The 15,484-nt window shown below is 44.2% G+C and overlaps 1 long non-coding RNA gene across 2 annotated transcripts; it reads right to left on the reverse strand.

Annotated features, from left to right (window-relative positions):
* Window positions 1-4,523: 4,523 nt before the first annotated feature.
* LOC106030127 (uncharacterized) lies at window positions 4,524-6,551 on the reverse strand. 2 transcript variants are annotated; one of them, XR_010829179.1, is made up of 4 exons: window positions 6,448-6,551; window positions 5,072-5,200; window positions 4,825-4,993; window positions 4,524-4,743 (listed from the first exon to the last, which is right to left on the reverse strand). It is a non-coding gene; the product is annotated as an uncharacterized lncRNA (long non-coding RNA). The 2 variants fall into 2 exon arrangements; XR_007165669.2 differs by lacking the exon at window positions 6,448-6,551 and having other exon boundaries at window positions 5,072-5,821.
* Window positions 6,552-15,484: the final 8,933 nt, after the last annotated feature.

Consider the following 15,484-nt stretch of genomic DNA (forward strand, 5'->3'; position numbering starts at 1 on the left):
TACTTGTGTGACTGATTACATCTTTCAGTTAAAACCCTTAATAGTTATTAATGGTAAATACGCTGTGCTTTTGAGGGCATGGCAAGTTTTTCCTACTGGTAAGCTTCACAGGTTTTCAGCTCCTCTTCCATGTAGCTTCCATATAACTTCTTATATGAGTCTTCGGTGGTATATCTTCCTGTTTGATTGTACTCAACTGTCCCTTTTATTTGTAGTATATAAAGTGTTCAAAAAAAAGCTCATGATTTAAGAGTAGTTAAGATATTACTAACTCAGAAACATAAAATGTCATTGTTAAGTACATTGTGTTTGTTCTGCTGAGCAGGCCCATCTTGATACAAAGGGAGCTGCAGATAATGCCAAATAACTGTCATAGAGCAGTGGCTATTGCTGTAGGCAGATTGACCAAACGTTTTTGCTATATTCTTCTACATGGAAAAACATGGATAGATATATTCTGTATGAAAAAAGAACACAACATTATTGAGTGCTTATAGACAAAAATAAAGTGGTATTTTATTGGCAAAGTACTCTTAGTTTTGGATAAACAAAAAAGATAAACAAGATCAAAAAAGATTATAAGTTTAAGTATACCAAGCATAATGCTAATACACTCATATTTGATCAAAATCAGCTACGTTGGCAATGTGCTTTCAAATATGGGAGTAGTGACAGTGAAAAAATACTTCCACATCACTTGACAGTAAAGCCTATTACTGTCGGGTTGCCATTGCCCTTGAATGAGTGCTCAAGTGTCCTTCCCTCTTTTGATAAATGCGTATGTTTATACTCACTGTCACAAGCAGCTGAGAATCACCAATTTATTCCTTGTTTAGAACTTTGTGGAGTCTACTACCTGTGAGCAGGCTCTGCTTAAATTAGCTGGAATTCCTAATCACAAAGCTCATTCTTGACATCCTTCAGCATCCAACAGTCTGCTGCAACTCCTGTTATACCTTCTGGGATTCTATGTATAGGAATTTCTTTTCTTCCCCAGTTGGCTCCAAGCCAGAAACATATCCACGTGCAGAAATGAGTCTGAATGTTGTTCACACCACTTTTTTTGTGTTTGTTTTTCTTAGTAGTTTCTACTCTTGAACTGGTCACCGAAATGCCAGTAAGCCTTGACATCCTTCTAGTAAGTACTGCAAAAGTCTTCCTCTGAGAGGACTAAACATTAGATGTTACCTGGGAGCTATCTGTATTTGAACTTAGTTATCACAAAAAGAGCTTACATGTTTGCTCTGACACAATTATTTATTTATTACTTGAAATTTAGATTGGGCTTCTGCAGAAAGCAGAAAGATTTCTGGTAGCTCACCAGCCAGTTGGCTTTTGCTGTCCCCAGGGCTAGCCATGAGCTGGTCTTTCCAGATGCTTATCGACAGTCTTACGCTTGCAATTTTTGCCAGGCCAGTAACATGATCACAGCATAACAGCCTGCCTCACAGCAAGTCAAGGAGAAGAGGGCAGATGCTAGTAGGAATTGAGGCTACTTGGAGATTGATGCCTGGCAATATTAACCAGAGGCCTGAGAAAGGTGAAGGCTTTCAGAGACCGGGGCTAAGCCCTGCACTGGGTTTACATGGCAAGGCTTTGGTAGTGTGTGGGCTGCTGGGGTGGCCTCTGCAAGGAGTCCAGGAGCTACCCCATGATAAGAGTTCGGAAAGGACAGCATCCCTTGGGAGGGACCCCACGTGGAGCAGGAGCAGAGAGTGACCGTGAGGGAGTGGAGAAGACGAAGCGTCAGGGACTGACCGCAGCCCCCATTCTTCGTTCCCCTGCATTGCTTTGGGGGGAGGACATAGAGTAGGGTGGATGGGGGGGGGGGGAAGGTGGTTTTAGTTTGTTTTTAGTTCTCACTGCTCTAGTCTGTTATCAATAGAAAATAAATTATATTAATCACCCTTATACTGAGTCTGTTTTGCCTGTGATGTAATTGGTGTAATTGGAAGCTGTCCTTATCTCAACCTGTGATCTTTTATTTTCCATCATCTTTTCTTCCCCTGTCCTTTTGAAGAAGGAGAGTGAGAGAGCAGTGTGGTGGTGCTTAGCTACACATTGGTGTTAAGCCAGCACAACACTCAAATACTTTACAATTCCCATCACAAACTGGATTCTCTACCCGAGTAAAATATTCTAAATCTAGAGCAATCTCAAAACTCTCTTCTCTGGAGTACCTCAAGATTTACAGAGATCAAGAACAGAATTTCACTCTATATTTGTTCTCTTGCAATTGATATTAGAAGGCTTGCAAAGCTTCTGTCTTGGTATCTATTTGGCACACACTTTATCTCAAGTCAAAAGGTGAGCACAAGGGGGAAAAAGCCTAGTTAGCTAGGAACCACATCAGCCAGCTGATAAACAGTAAGAACTTGGGGGCGGGGGGAGAAGTCATCTTCAAGGATGAAGAGTCTTAATTCAAACACTATTAAATTACAGAACCCCAAAATTAAATTGTTGAAGTTTAATTAAGCTGTGAAAGCAGCCAAGCACCAGGAACTCAATCCAGCCATGCCACATGTGCTCAGTCTCAGTTCTGCAAGACTGGAGCATCTGTAGCACGCAACATGGCAGTAACAATAGGTTGGAGGGAGGAGGTGCATGGGCAGCTGCCAGAATATAAACAAGCCCTCATCCAGTTGTGTAACAACTCTATTTACAAGCTGACATTAAAAAAAAAAAAAAAAAAGAGCTGACAACCACATCATCCTGGAAAGCCCCATGAACCTGCGTGCATCAGGGTGTGATGCAAAGAGTGGCTGACCCAGGCTCCACTTGCGAATGAAGCTTAAAACTGTCAAATCTCCAAGAGAAAGAGGAAGGGTTTGGGGCTTTACTCCAGCCATAGAGGGAAGGCGCCACTCTGCCTCCTGTGTGTTTGGCCATGCAAGCCACAGGAGATAAATCTGAGGGAAGCTCATGGGCCTCTAACAGTCCTGGTTTTAAGCTTATGTGAAGCACTGATAACAACAAAAGCCATCACAGTCAGATCTATGATCACGAGATCTAGAATTCAGTTACACTCATAAACTTGTCTGGGAGCTGGCAAGATCAGCCAGGAGGTACCACAGACAAGTGGCACGAGAAATGTCACCTCCTCTGGAACAGTCATTTAGTAGATGAACTACATCTGGGTTCTGCTAAGGGTCTGCTCTAGCAAACACATTTAGCGCTGCTGCAGTCACTTTAAATGCAAGAACTAGAATACACAGCACGCTGCCATATGTTAAAATCCAGGATGTTCAGTTCAGCAGTGAGAAGTGAGTAATACAAATGACATTAATTGAAATACATTTCAGGAACCCACTTTCCATCAAAAAACGTCCTTTCTCAAAATCAATCCCTTCATCAGGCAAATGCATGATTTCAACATTTTTCAGGGAAATCTCAATGCTTTTCCTTGTTTTTTGTAGGTCACGCTTGTTTCAGAATTAAGCAGGCTTAATTGCAACGTTGTTAATTACAATAATTTTTCTTTCCTTTTACATATTTTATATGGAACATACGCTGGGACAATGAGAAAGAAACACGCTAGTGTTTCTGACATAATTTCTTCATGCGAAAGTCCCAGTTAGGAACAAAGCCTTTCAAAATGCTGCCATTTCTGTGGAAGAGAAGTTTGTGCTCCCAGCCAGCCCTGTACAGACGACAAGTGTTTCTTGGATCACAAGGTCACAATTAGGTCCAGCAAGCAAAGTACAAAGCATTACGAAAAACAGCACTGCTCAGCAGCAAGGCACTTTTTCCTGGCCAGGCCAGTAAGAAGAAACTGCAATTATTGACTCAATGTCTTGACACTGAAGCTACACAATACCTTTAATTAGGGGAATCAGCTCCTTCTTCCCGAGGAAGGTTTATACCTCAGCCAGCTTGTTCTCGCCCACCTTAGGGCAACCCAGGGTCTATTAACTCAGAGGGAAAGCAAAAAGTTTGATAAACACAGCTAAAAGATTCTACATTATCTGCCAATGTGCAGCCCATTGTACGACAGGAAGAAATAAATTCCTTTGACCTCAAGCCATAACACCGTGACTCCTGTGTAAGCTTTCGGTGGTGTTAATACTGCCACGTGGTGCTTTTGGTTTTTCCCTGCTCACTGGGGATATTCCACGTCCCTCCTTCACAGGCATTGCAAATGGTAATCGTGCCTTGCACAAAGCGCTTCAAATACGACTTTTATAAGCAAGACTCTGAGAGCAATTACAGCTGCCTACCCAGAAACATAGATATGGGCACCGAAAAAATCATCCTTATTTCTTTGTTGTCTGTCACTGCAGTTTCCAAGTAAGTCTAGAAGCAGCTACGTGGAGGCTGCCACCGTGAACACAGGAGCAGCTCCCAGGAAGAGCTCGTCTTCATAAGTGCAAGGCAGATACGTGCCTTACAAAATATCATTTAGATCCCCAAGTAAAATGGAAAAGCCAACATGGTATTTTTGCTTCAGCCTGACAAAACAAATGCATGCCGTAACTAAACAAAGACAAAAGCAGGTAGTGGGATGTACGAATACTTACATTTTCAGCACAAATACCAACATTTCTGGGCACGCTGCCCCGAACCGTCTGGTGTTTTAGTAGATACCAGCTCGTGGATAGATTTCTGTGCTTTCAGAAATGCAAACTCTTCTGAGAAGTGACATTCAGCTCAGCCTTTTGGAGCAGAGCACCCCAGAATGACTCCCAGCGGGCACCTGCTTTTCTGCTTGTGGCTTCCTATGGGGGCCAGAGCGAGGAGATGTACCTGGAGGCCAACAGCAGCCAAGTTAGAGTGCTCCTATGCCTTAGAGGGTGTAACTCAGTAACATACCTTTTGATCAGCTACCTTATGACAGAAAGGAGAGCTCCAGAGATGCCCCAGCAGTGGATCCACACCTCCAGAAGTGTGGGACCAAGCAGAGCAAAGTATTGGATCCACGCTCCCCTTGCTGCTGCAGAAGGCACGGAGCTCACATGTTGGAGGCTCTTGTTCCACAAGGTGTCTTAGTGCTGGCCTAGGAAAAACAAATCTGTAAGCCACCATTTTTAACTGATAACCTGCCTGCAAGAGATGCATGTTTATAAAAACGTACCCACAGCAGGACGGGTAAACTTTTCCAAAGGGAGATGCGGTGAGCACACACTCAGGATGAAGGATGACAGCCTGCTCTCCTGGGCATCCACAAGGCCACGCGTACTGAATGCAGAAGTCAAGATGTCTGCTGGTGGAAGACAGAACATCCACCTTCATTTCAGGTGAGTGGAAATATTGATAAAGAATACCAGAGCCTCCTCTTAAATAGTGTAAATAGTGACAGAAGAAAGTAAATCTATTTCTGAACAGTGCTGCACTGATTCAGCTAAGGTAAGAGGGGAAAACCGCATCTCGTTATGTTGCAGCACGTTCAGTGAGGTTGAAATCAGCTTAATTCTGTGCTGTCCTTCTGGAGCCAACATTTCTGACTGTGGCTATCGTGAGGAGAATGTGGTTTCTGTAGATGGGCAAACCATTAATTATCCTTTCTTTTTCCATCCATGCTTTTGAGTCCTTTGTGTAAGCTGGTGAAAACAGCTGGCTAACTCCCTGTTCTCCAGATACAGGTGGATAAATGTGTAAATGCTGTGCTTTCTACTCCAGTTCAAGGCAGCTGGACATTTTCTCGCCTTCCGGCAACAAAATGCTGTAAAGTCTCTACTACCCTTTCCAACAAAATGCCTCAGTTTACTCGCCAGCTTTTATTCTTGTTAGTAGGGAACAAAGCTGATTAAACACGCTGACTACAGCATACACGGTCTAATAAACTGGACTATTAACTGCCTTCCTGTCACCACAAAATGTCACATTTTTGTGTGCTGCCCAATACTGAATCACCTGAAGCAGACCAGAAGACGTAAAGGGCCCCCTGCTGGGAAGTGCCTCCCTTTTGCAGCCAGCCAGTCAGCAGCATTAGGCCTGCCTCTCTGCCATGCTGTCCCACCTTTCGTGCCAGGTATATAAATTGTTAGGCCCTGGAGCTAGCAAGGATGGAGCTGCCTGTCGGATTCTGGTAGGATACTTGGCCTCATTTTAATCCCACTCTTGCAACGAAGATTGTATTTGTGTAAAGCTGAAAGCAGCAAGGGATCAGTGATGCAGCCAGCACCGGGACACGCAGCTCCCAGAGCCAGCAGTGCTGCGGTCGGTAGCGTGACAGCCCTGTAACACAAGAGCATGTGACATACAGCCATGCATCCGCACGCGATAATTAACCGCTGATGGGCACCAGGAAGAGGACAGGCTGTGTTACGTTCAATTAGGTGACCTTCCTTTCGGCTGACAGGCAGCTGAGCACTATACACGAAATACAATTTCTGCAGACTTCCTTCTCCACGAGCATTATAATTGCTGTCATTAACACTGGTCAGCTATGACAGCAAAACTGTCGTCTCATTTGTGCAATGTAGTAGCTTATAAAAAGGTACAACTTACCAGTTTTATTAAGTAGCTAACCAGCATTTCCCTTCTAGCATTCATTTCATGTACTTCCATGCAGGTTTTTTCAGGTAAGTCAACCACCTTCTATATAATTCTACTGAAAAAGAAAATTTCCCCAATAACTATAAACTGGGATAAGTTCAGCTGAGGGAATTCGCACATCCCTGCTGAGAGGAAGAGTGGCAGGTGAAAAGTGACACGAGTGTTCCGTGTTTGCTGTTGGAGAGTCGGTATTTTCCATCCTGCTGGTTCTGAGGGCATTACCTGCATGTCAGTCCATAGGAAGATGTCTGGCTGAGCACCTTGCACCTCTGTTTTGACTTTCTTCTGTTTTCCTTATGAAAGCCTGCTTTCATAGATGCTCAGTGTTTTATCTGATGTTTGATTTGTATGTCAGAATGGTGCAGAGGTTAAAAGAGGGGAGCAGCAAGGCTAGGGGAGTCTATGCTAGCTCATAACTTGCTGACTGTGTGTGTAGGTATTGAGAAATTTGTACAAATATAGTCAAATTGGGTTTTTATGAGGCATCTTCCCTCGAACTGCTAGAGAGACCTGGGCAGTGGCTTCAGCTGAGCCCAAGCCTGCCTCACTGCACATTGTGTGCCTGGGCAAGGCAGGCTGAAGAAAAAGAAAAAAAAAAAAAGAAAAAAAAAAAAAACCACAAAGATTTTAATGCAAGCACTCCTGCACAGCACAGCACAACAGTGCAAAGGCTTCTGCTATGTTTGGTTGAAGCCTCAGGGAAATTGAATCTGCTGTGATAATTAAAAGCCTAAAGGAGATTAGCCACTGACCTCATGACTCACCGAGCGAGCTGCTGTTCTTCTCGGCCTGAGGAGTCCCCCACAAGCAGATCGCACAACGTGGCAGCTGGATTAACCCTTGGATGTGGCTCTGGTCCCTGTGGCAGGGAATAGTGCCCAGCTGAGGCCATGCACTGCCTGGGACTGCCTGACCTTTCACTGTTAATCCAGAGAAGCAGTTGTGACACTAGCTGTAGGAACATAACCGTACCGCAGGGTTTGCTTTAGCCTTTGAACGTGCGTCGCTATGTCCCTGTACTGAGCGACCATGTGGTGGCAATGTCAATCTTCTTCAAAACATTTTCTTATGTTTGATGGTCTCAGCCCCTGCTCCTGCCCTGCTCTTCTCTTTTTTCCCTTTCTCTTTTTATAATTGAGGAAACTTTACATGTACTGTAATTTCCTTTGCAAACGTTGAACCAGTTTGTCTTATAGTAATTCAGTCCATCCCCAGGACTTTCTGATCCTGCTAACCTGTCTGCTTCCTTCTGCTTCCCCTCCATTCAGTCCCTAACAGGTGCACAACTAAACTTTTAAAGGGAATTAATTATATGTCCAATGCCAGCTTTCCATACAAGATTTCCCCCCTTTCTAAGGAGCAAATGCTGGATATTCTGTCCTTTGACTAAATTTTATTTGAATGTTTTTGTTTCTTTCTTTCTTTGTTTTACCTTATCTCACGCCAATAAGCTTCACTGTCCAGCCACCTTCATTTCTCAAAATTTGCCCTTTGCAAATAAAAACTCCTCCAAATCAGGTCTATTTTTTCTTCTTTATCTAAAACCAAAACAGGTTCTTATCTGTAACTATCTCCTACTTCTCTGTACGGTGGTACAATGAAACATTGCCTAGAAGTACCACAACCCCAGCTGAACAAAGGGGTTTACATACCAGTAGTTTGGTCTCACCAGCACCATTCCCAGTTGAGGCTAATTAACTTTTCCCAGTTTCAGGAATCTAATCCCTACACTATTCAACAAAAATGCTCAAAGTCTGAAAAAGTATAGCCTATTCTTTATTTTGTTTAATAAGTCTGTTGGTTATAGCTTCCAGAAGTGATAAGGAAATACATTATTGATGTAATTTGTCTTCTAATCAAGAAATTTCAGTCCCTCCTAAGGATAGTTTCTGGTAATATTCCTCCACCAAGATTATAAATGTGTCCCCACAGGCAGACCTGTGACACTACCCCAACCAAGAGAGTTTTGCCCAAAGGCCGTACAGCCGTTTCCCATTTTTTCTTAATCTGCCACCATTCCACCACCCTTCCCTGTGCCTTTTTCCAGTACTGTGGTCTCTCCATGCCCATGCTCCATGCACAACAGCTATTGCAGTGAGTTATTTCTATAGCAACAAGCTCCACAAACTGCTGCATGAGTGCTCTCAGTCTTGCTATGCAGACTTCTTGCATGACTGAAAAAAAAATATATAATAAAAAATTTCTAAGTCACATTATGCTGGCCAAACCAAACCAGTGAGACAGTGGGCATTTTTTTACATTGGGATCTTTTGTAAAGTCAGATCTGTGTCTCACTCGTGCTCTGGGTGGATGGGTCTCTTACCCCACTACCACACTGGACAGCTCTGCTTTTCCATCCCAGCAGCCCTGCTGTTCCTGTGTACCTCATGAACCACAAGCTCCTCGTTCACCACTTTGCTTGATATCTGCAAATCTTGACATGTCTTCACAGCTTCCAGCCCTCCATCTTTGTTGGCTCCACTTCTTGTCTGACCAGGCTGTGGTCTTTGCAGGGCCTCTTCCAAAAACTCCCTCAGACATCCAGCCGATGGCTAGTACATTCACCAAGATCCCTTAATTCTGGTATTCCTTACGGCTTAAGGGGCATTGCAGCAGCCAATCTAGTGGCCACCTCCTTTAAGAAAGCAGAAAATCCTTCACACCCACTCATTTTCTCTCCTCTTCTTCTTTAACCCTCTGACAGAAGCAGACCAGAGGCTCCTGACATGTTGTCTTCGGGTACCAGTCCTCTTCTTCTTAACAGGAAAGTACGACAAGAAAGCCATCAATGCTTAGCTACGCAGAGCTGAGGCAGCCCCCAGTGCTGCCCACAAAGGCCCTTCGTTTCCCAGGTGAGGTTGTTTCAGAAGTAACGCCCTGTTCCCGGGGCACGTGCCTGCGCTCAGGGTCCTCTCCTGGAAGGAGGCAGCGAGGCCCAGGCTGCAGGCAGCAGGGGGGGAGGGCAAACACACCTCGAGCCCTGGCTCTTGGGATGTTACCTGCCCCTGGAGCTGCGTGGGAGTCACGGGAGAAGAGTTGTCCTCCAAAAGCTCTCACCGGCAAGCCCTCACCTTTATGTCTCTCTCATTTTGCCCGGCTTCTTCACTCACTCAGAACTGCCTGCAGAGACAGACAGGGAGGAAGAGCAGCAGGCGTTGTGAGCTGCTCTGAAGGCTTCTGTTTCGCTCTCCCATTCACCTCTTTTCCCACAGTTGAGCACAGAGCGTGCTTTATACAACGTGTTCCTGCTTTCAGCCGTGGAACAAAACCGTCCCTCAGCACTTGTGCCGTACCGCGCTGGCTCTTATTAGAGTAGGAAGGAGTAATTACAGGGATTATGAATGTGGTGCTGAATGTCAAGGCATATTAAAGCTGTTCAATATCTCAAAATAGAATAAAGATTCTTCCACCTAAGGCGCTGCTTTTCTGCCTGAAATTAAATTATGGCATCAACTGCCTTGGATCTACCTAGTAACTAATTTTGTTGGCATATTTGAGAAGTTACTCATCTCACCGTTACCAGAATGCGTCAAAACTCTTTGTGCTCATAGGCATCACAGAGCTTTTAATCCAATGCTGCTCCTAAGGCACAAAAACACTCTGTCACTCACCGAGAACATAGTGCATGTGTCGTGCTGCTGTATGTATCACGCATGCCAGGCTTTGGGGAAAAGGTGGCTGATACAGTGTGGGATCAGGGACAACTCCATTGCCCAGTAACTTATTCTTCGAGTTATTTGTCTCTATGCACATTTGATTTTGGGGAACAATTCCAAAGCAGTGGACTAATCCATTTAGAGTCCAGACCGCAGTGTCTCAGGAGACTGGCAGCTGAAACGCTGCTTGGGCTCAATGCTTCTCCCACTCCTGCAGCCACACAGGGAACTTGCCACCACACAAGTGCTTCGGTACCCAGCTGCTGGCATCGTAACACGTCTGAAATCCATTGGGAGGCCTGAAGAAGTGGTGAAAATCTCCCAGTCACTGAGCTGGGGAAGATGTGAATGCCTGAAACATGTTCAGGTTCATGCCAGTGTCAGGGACAATGCTTTTGCAGTGAGGCTTCCTACACTAGTAGCAGGAAAAAGCAATATTTCATGGGTAATTGAAGAAATTTAAAGTAATGAATGTGATGCGGTCTGCAAGGCAGTTGAGACACTCCTTCCCAGCCTGAATAGCTAAGAAACAAGGCTCAGATTTGTCAGAGGATTCAGCAAGAACTGAATAGCTATCATTCAGTGATAGAGATGCTTTAATAACCTTGCTGCTGTTCTACCATTAAATCCCAAAGCAACTAAAACTACTACTGTGTATTTTTAAGTGGGATTCTGAAAAAAAAAAAAAACAGCAGAAGAAAGAATGACGTAAAGAGACCCATGGTCCAGTTCTTTCCTCCTTCCCTGCTCTAGACATTTAGAAATGCAGCTATTTCACAATTACTCGGATAATCCAAACAGATTCAGTAGAATTGTAGCTCCCAGTACCTGTCCTCATTATTCCAAGCAGATCTTTACCTCCCGGCTAGCAGAACTACTAAATCAGGTCTATTCTTCCTAGACTTCTGCCTGCTAGTAAGGACTTTAGTAAAAATAGGACAGCTGCTGACATTATTCAGAACTATGCTAAAACATTTGATTTAAAAGCTTATTTGAGAGTATTTTGGCTCTGTGCAGCAAGAAGGGAGATGCACAGACTCTGTTCAATAGGGAGCAGTAACAAGGCAGTATTGTATCCAGTTGCACAGGATAAAAAGCAAGAAAGAGATGGGATGTGCACTCTCCAGCTGTCGGAGAGGATATCCCTCTCTTAATGTGCTGGATCCATTCGATGGTGCCTCTGATGGGAAGCTGAAGGAAACCATACATATGTGTGTATATATGTAGACGTGCATGCATAACATGTCTGTGTATGCATGTTTTTATATGCATGTTTTTAAACAATCACAGTTCTGTTCCTACTTCAATAGGAATAAACAATGATACTCACATTGCAAGCCTGAGTGAAGTACCTTTTCAGAAAAAACACTGAATCTTTGTTCTTTGTTTTGGTTCACTAGTAGTATTGCGGAAAGATCAGCAAATCCCAGCCATGCTGAAGTCTTCTTGTGCCAAAACCAGACGCTCCTTCATTTATCTTGTGCATTGCAGAGGTAAACACTGGCATTCCTTCTCACTTCCTCAGAAGTCTACTCTCTCACACTAGAAAAATCCAGCACCATAACCCAGACCGAGAAACCATAGATAGAGGACTGCTAGTATTAGTCTGCATCAACGACAATAACAACTAGGTAGCTTGTCAGAAGGGCTGCATGACTCAGTCTAACTTCCACAAGTCTTTCCACGCCATTAAATTTCAGTATTGTCCCATGAAATTTAGAGTAACAGGCAATTAAACATGCCCTCATTTTCGAAATCAAGTTAATGAAGCGAGCGCCCTGCAATGTAAAGGCTTGTTTCACAAAGATTTCTAGAGTCATACTGCATTAGCAGGCATATTTATTACCTGGCAGCAGCTGGCTGTGAGAAAACATGAGCATTGAAGTCCCCTTTCATACAGAGCTAGGTTAACATAAAACATGAAAAATAGTTATCACAAACTAAAGGCAAGCAACTAGTTGTAAAGTCTGTAGAAATAAATGTCATTTCTGTAACTAAATTCTTGTGTTACCTTCAAAGATCTCTCTCACGCCGAACTGTCCCACAAATAGGCTTTAAGGTATCCTCATTGTCCCCTAAGGGCTGTATTTTGGGGTGCCGTTACCTTCTTTTGTACTCCCTACCACATTTTGTGAAGAGAAGATTCAAATTCAATTTTTTTCTTTTTTTTTTTTCCACTGATCCATCAGTATTCCTACTTGAAACCACATAACGGCCTATTTTAAACATTCCCTTTTACCCACTGTCACCGAAATAGCAAATCTTGCACAGCCACTGCATCAACTCTAACTTTTACCCCGCAGAAACTAAAATCTTTAGTTTGGTCAAGTAAACTGTTAGGAATATGAGATTTCATTTTCTACCCGATTACATGAGGAGAAATTGAGTTTTGCTCGTTTGAATTAAGGAGTTCAAGATTTGAGATTTTTTAAAAAATGACAAAAACTTTCAGTGTTACCAGAACTTAAGCTCTCCCACTGCTGCCATCTCTAAAAGCTCTTCCGTTCACGCAGGTTTCTCTGCAGTGCTGCACCAGCGACTACATTTGTAAGAGGAAGGGAAAGGAGCCTTGAACAAAATGCGGGATCACAACCCCGCACCTCCAGGAGAACAGACCTTGTCTTGTCTGGGAAATCTGCTTGGGAGATGCCCATGGGAGACCACCCTGGAGAGAAAAGGGACGCAGGACAGCTAGATGCTGCTCAAGGGCCACCTCCTCCAGGCTCAGAAATGGCCCACCCCAGCACACAGGAAATCAGGCAAAGCCAGCAGGAGGCCTGCATGCACCAACCAGGAGATTATGATTCATTTTAGACATAAAAAATGAGTGTACAAGCAGCAGAAGCAGCAGACCAAACAGTTCTACAGAGATGCTACCCAAGCATGCACAGGTAAGGTTAGGAAAGCCAAATCCCAAATGAAGCTGAATCTGCAATGGGAGGTAGACAAGAAACGTTTTTATGGATTTATCATCAGCAACAGGAAGACTGCTCTGGAGCAGAGGACCATCCAGCCTGGCCTTGAACACCTCCAGGGATGGGGCATCCACAGCTTCTCTGGGCAACCTGTGCCAGTGCCTCACCACCCTCTGAGTGAATAAGTTTCTCCTAAAGCCTAGTCTGAATCTCTCCTCATTTAGTCTAAGGCCATTCCCCTCTTGTACTGTCATTATCTACCCAAGTAAAGAGTCCTTCTCCATCCTTTTTATTTGTCCCCTTTAGGTACTGGAAGGCCAATGAGGTCTCCCCAGAGCCTTCTCCTCTCCAAGCTAAACAAGCCCAGTTCCCTCAACCTGTCTTCGCAGGAGAGGTGCTCCAGCCCTCTGTGGCCCTCCTCTGGACTCGCTCTAACAGGTCCAGTGGGGCACAATCCCCTCCCTCGCCCTGCTGGCCGCTCCTCTGTTGACGCGGCCCAGGACGCAGTCGGCCTTCTGGGCTGCAAGCACGCATTGCTGGCTCATGTCGAGCCTTTCGTCCACCAGAACCCCCAAGTCCTTCACCGCAGGGCTGCTCTCAGTGAGTTCTTCTCCCAGTCTGTGCTCCTGTCTGGGATTGCAAGGTGGCCAGGTAGTAGTACATTAGTGACAGGAGTTATCTGCCTCTGCCACCAACCAGTCTACAACTCACCTGCTTACGTTCACCTGAGATTCAGTGCTTTCCAGCTTCTTGTCTGACACGAAGCCTTGCTGTGTGTAAAATAGGTATTCCGTACATATAAAGTAATGCAGTGAATTTTACTGTGACTTCTAGGTGTGTATAATAAAAAAGCTGAACAAATACAGTGCTCTCTGTGGTGGTTTTACCCAGCTGGACAGCTGAACTCCACCACAACCTCTCACTCCTCCTCCTCAAAAGGAAAAAGGGGAGAAAATATGATGGAAAGGGCTCAAGGGGTGAGATAAGGACAGGGAGAGCACTCGCATATTATCCTCATGGGCAAGACAGACTCAGCATAGGAGATTAATATAATTTATTACCTATTACTAATAAGCCAGAGCAGTAAGAAACTAAAACCACCTTCCTTCTCATCCACCTTTTTCTACTTTCTCCTCCCGGGTGGTGCAGGGCAACAGGGAATGGGGGCTGCGGTCAGTCCCTAACACTTCATCTCCACCACTCCTTCATTCTCTGCCCCTGCTCCCCGTGGGGTCCCTCCCACGGGATGCCGTCCTTCCCAAACTGAGCTTACAGGGGCTGCCCACAGGCAGCAGCTCCTCAAGAACTGCTCCCACATGGCTCCGTACCACGGGGTCCATCCCCCAGGAGCAAACTGCTCCAGCACGGGTCCCCCATGGGCGGCAGCTCCCCCCAGACCGCCTGCTCCTGCGTGGGCTGGAGCTGGCTCTGACCTGACATGGGGCAGCTGCTGGGCTCTGCTCACAGAGGCAGCCCCCTGCTACCAAGGCCTTGCCACGTAAACCCAATACGTTGTCTAATGTGTATTTCAACAAAGCCTGTAAAAAATAAATAAATAAATAAATAAATCTGCTGTATTAAGTATTTACAAAAGCATGCAACTTCCAAAAAAAAACATACCAGTTTATTTTACTGGTCAAAGTATTAAACACTAAACAAGACAAGCTTCTTGTTTACACAATGGGAATGTAAATTTTCATGTACAATTACAAAAACACTTCACTGTAACGTGAAATACTGAAGTACTAAAGCAAAAGTGTCACACAACATACTGAAGGGTATAAGAAAGCGTGGCACATTCATTTAAACTCAGGCTCAGCTGAAGACAAACATCTATCACCTAACGCAGCTACTATGCTGCCTTTAGTGAATATTAAATGTACACATCTAGTCTGCTGTCTTAGAATTATACAAATATCAATATATTACATATCTATATATAGCATTGTAAGCCTCAAACTGTGACAAAAGTTAGACAATTAAGTTAGAAATCTCTAAAATTCTCATAGAAATCAGAAGAGACCTACTTAGAGAGAAGTATGGCTAAAAGGTATGTATTTCTGTACCTGATGAATCTGTCAGGTATTTAAGAGAATTCAACATCCCCTTTCAGAAAAGTCATTGTAGCTCTAGATCAAATGGTTAAGGTCATAATCCTTTTGCACAAATGCTATAGATTCTCACAACAAAAACAATTCTATTCTGCTGTCAAGAGTTTCAAAAATGTTGCTTTTCAAAGCCATCGTCGCAAACAGTTCCCTTTGATTAAAACAGTAAGGTCAGTTATAAATGTCAGCATTAAACAACTTCTCTCATTATAATTTGAGATGATTCACTCCTACATAACATTTTTTTTCCAGCAGAATGTTGCAACTGTGTGTGACATTTGGAGTGTATTCATCAGAACTACCTACTACC

The sequence above is a fragment of the Anser cygnoides genome, chromosome 2 (genome assembly GCF_040182565.1).
Source record: "Anser cygnoides isolate HZ-2024a breed goose chromosome 2, Taihu_goose_T2T_genome, whole genome shotgun sequence".
NCBI classification, from domain to species: domain Eukaryota; kingdom Metazoa; phylum Chordata; class Aves; order Anseriformes; family Anatidae; genus Anser; species Anser cygnoides.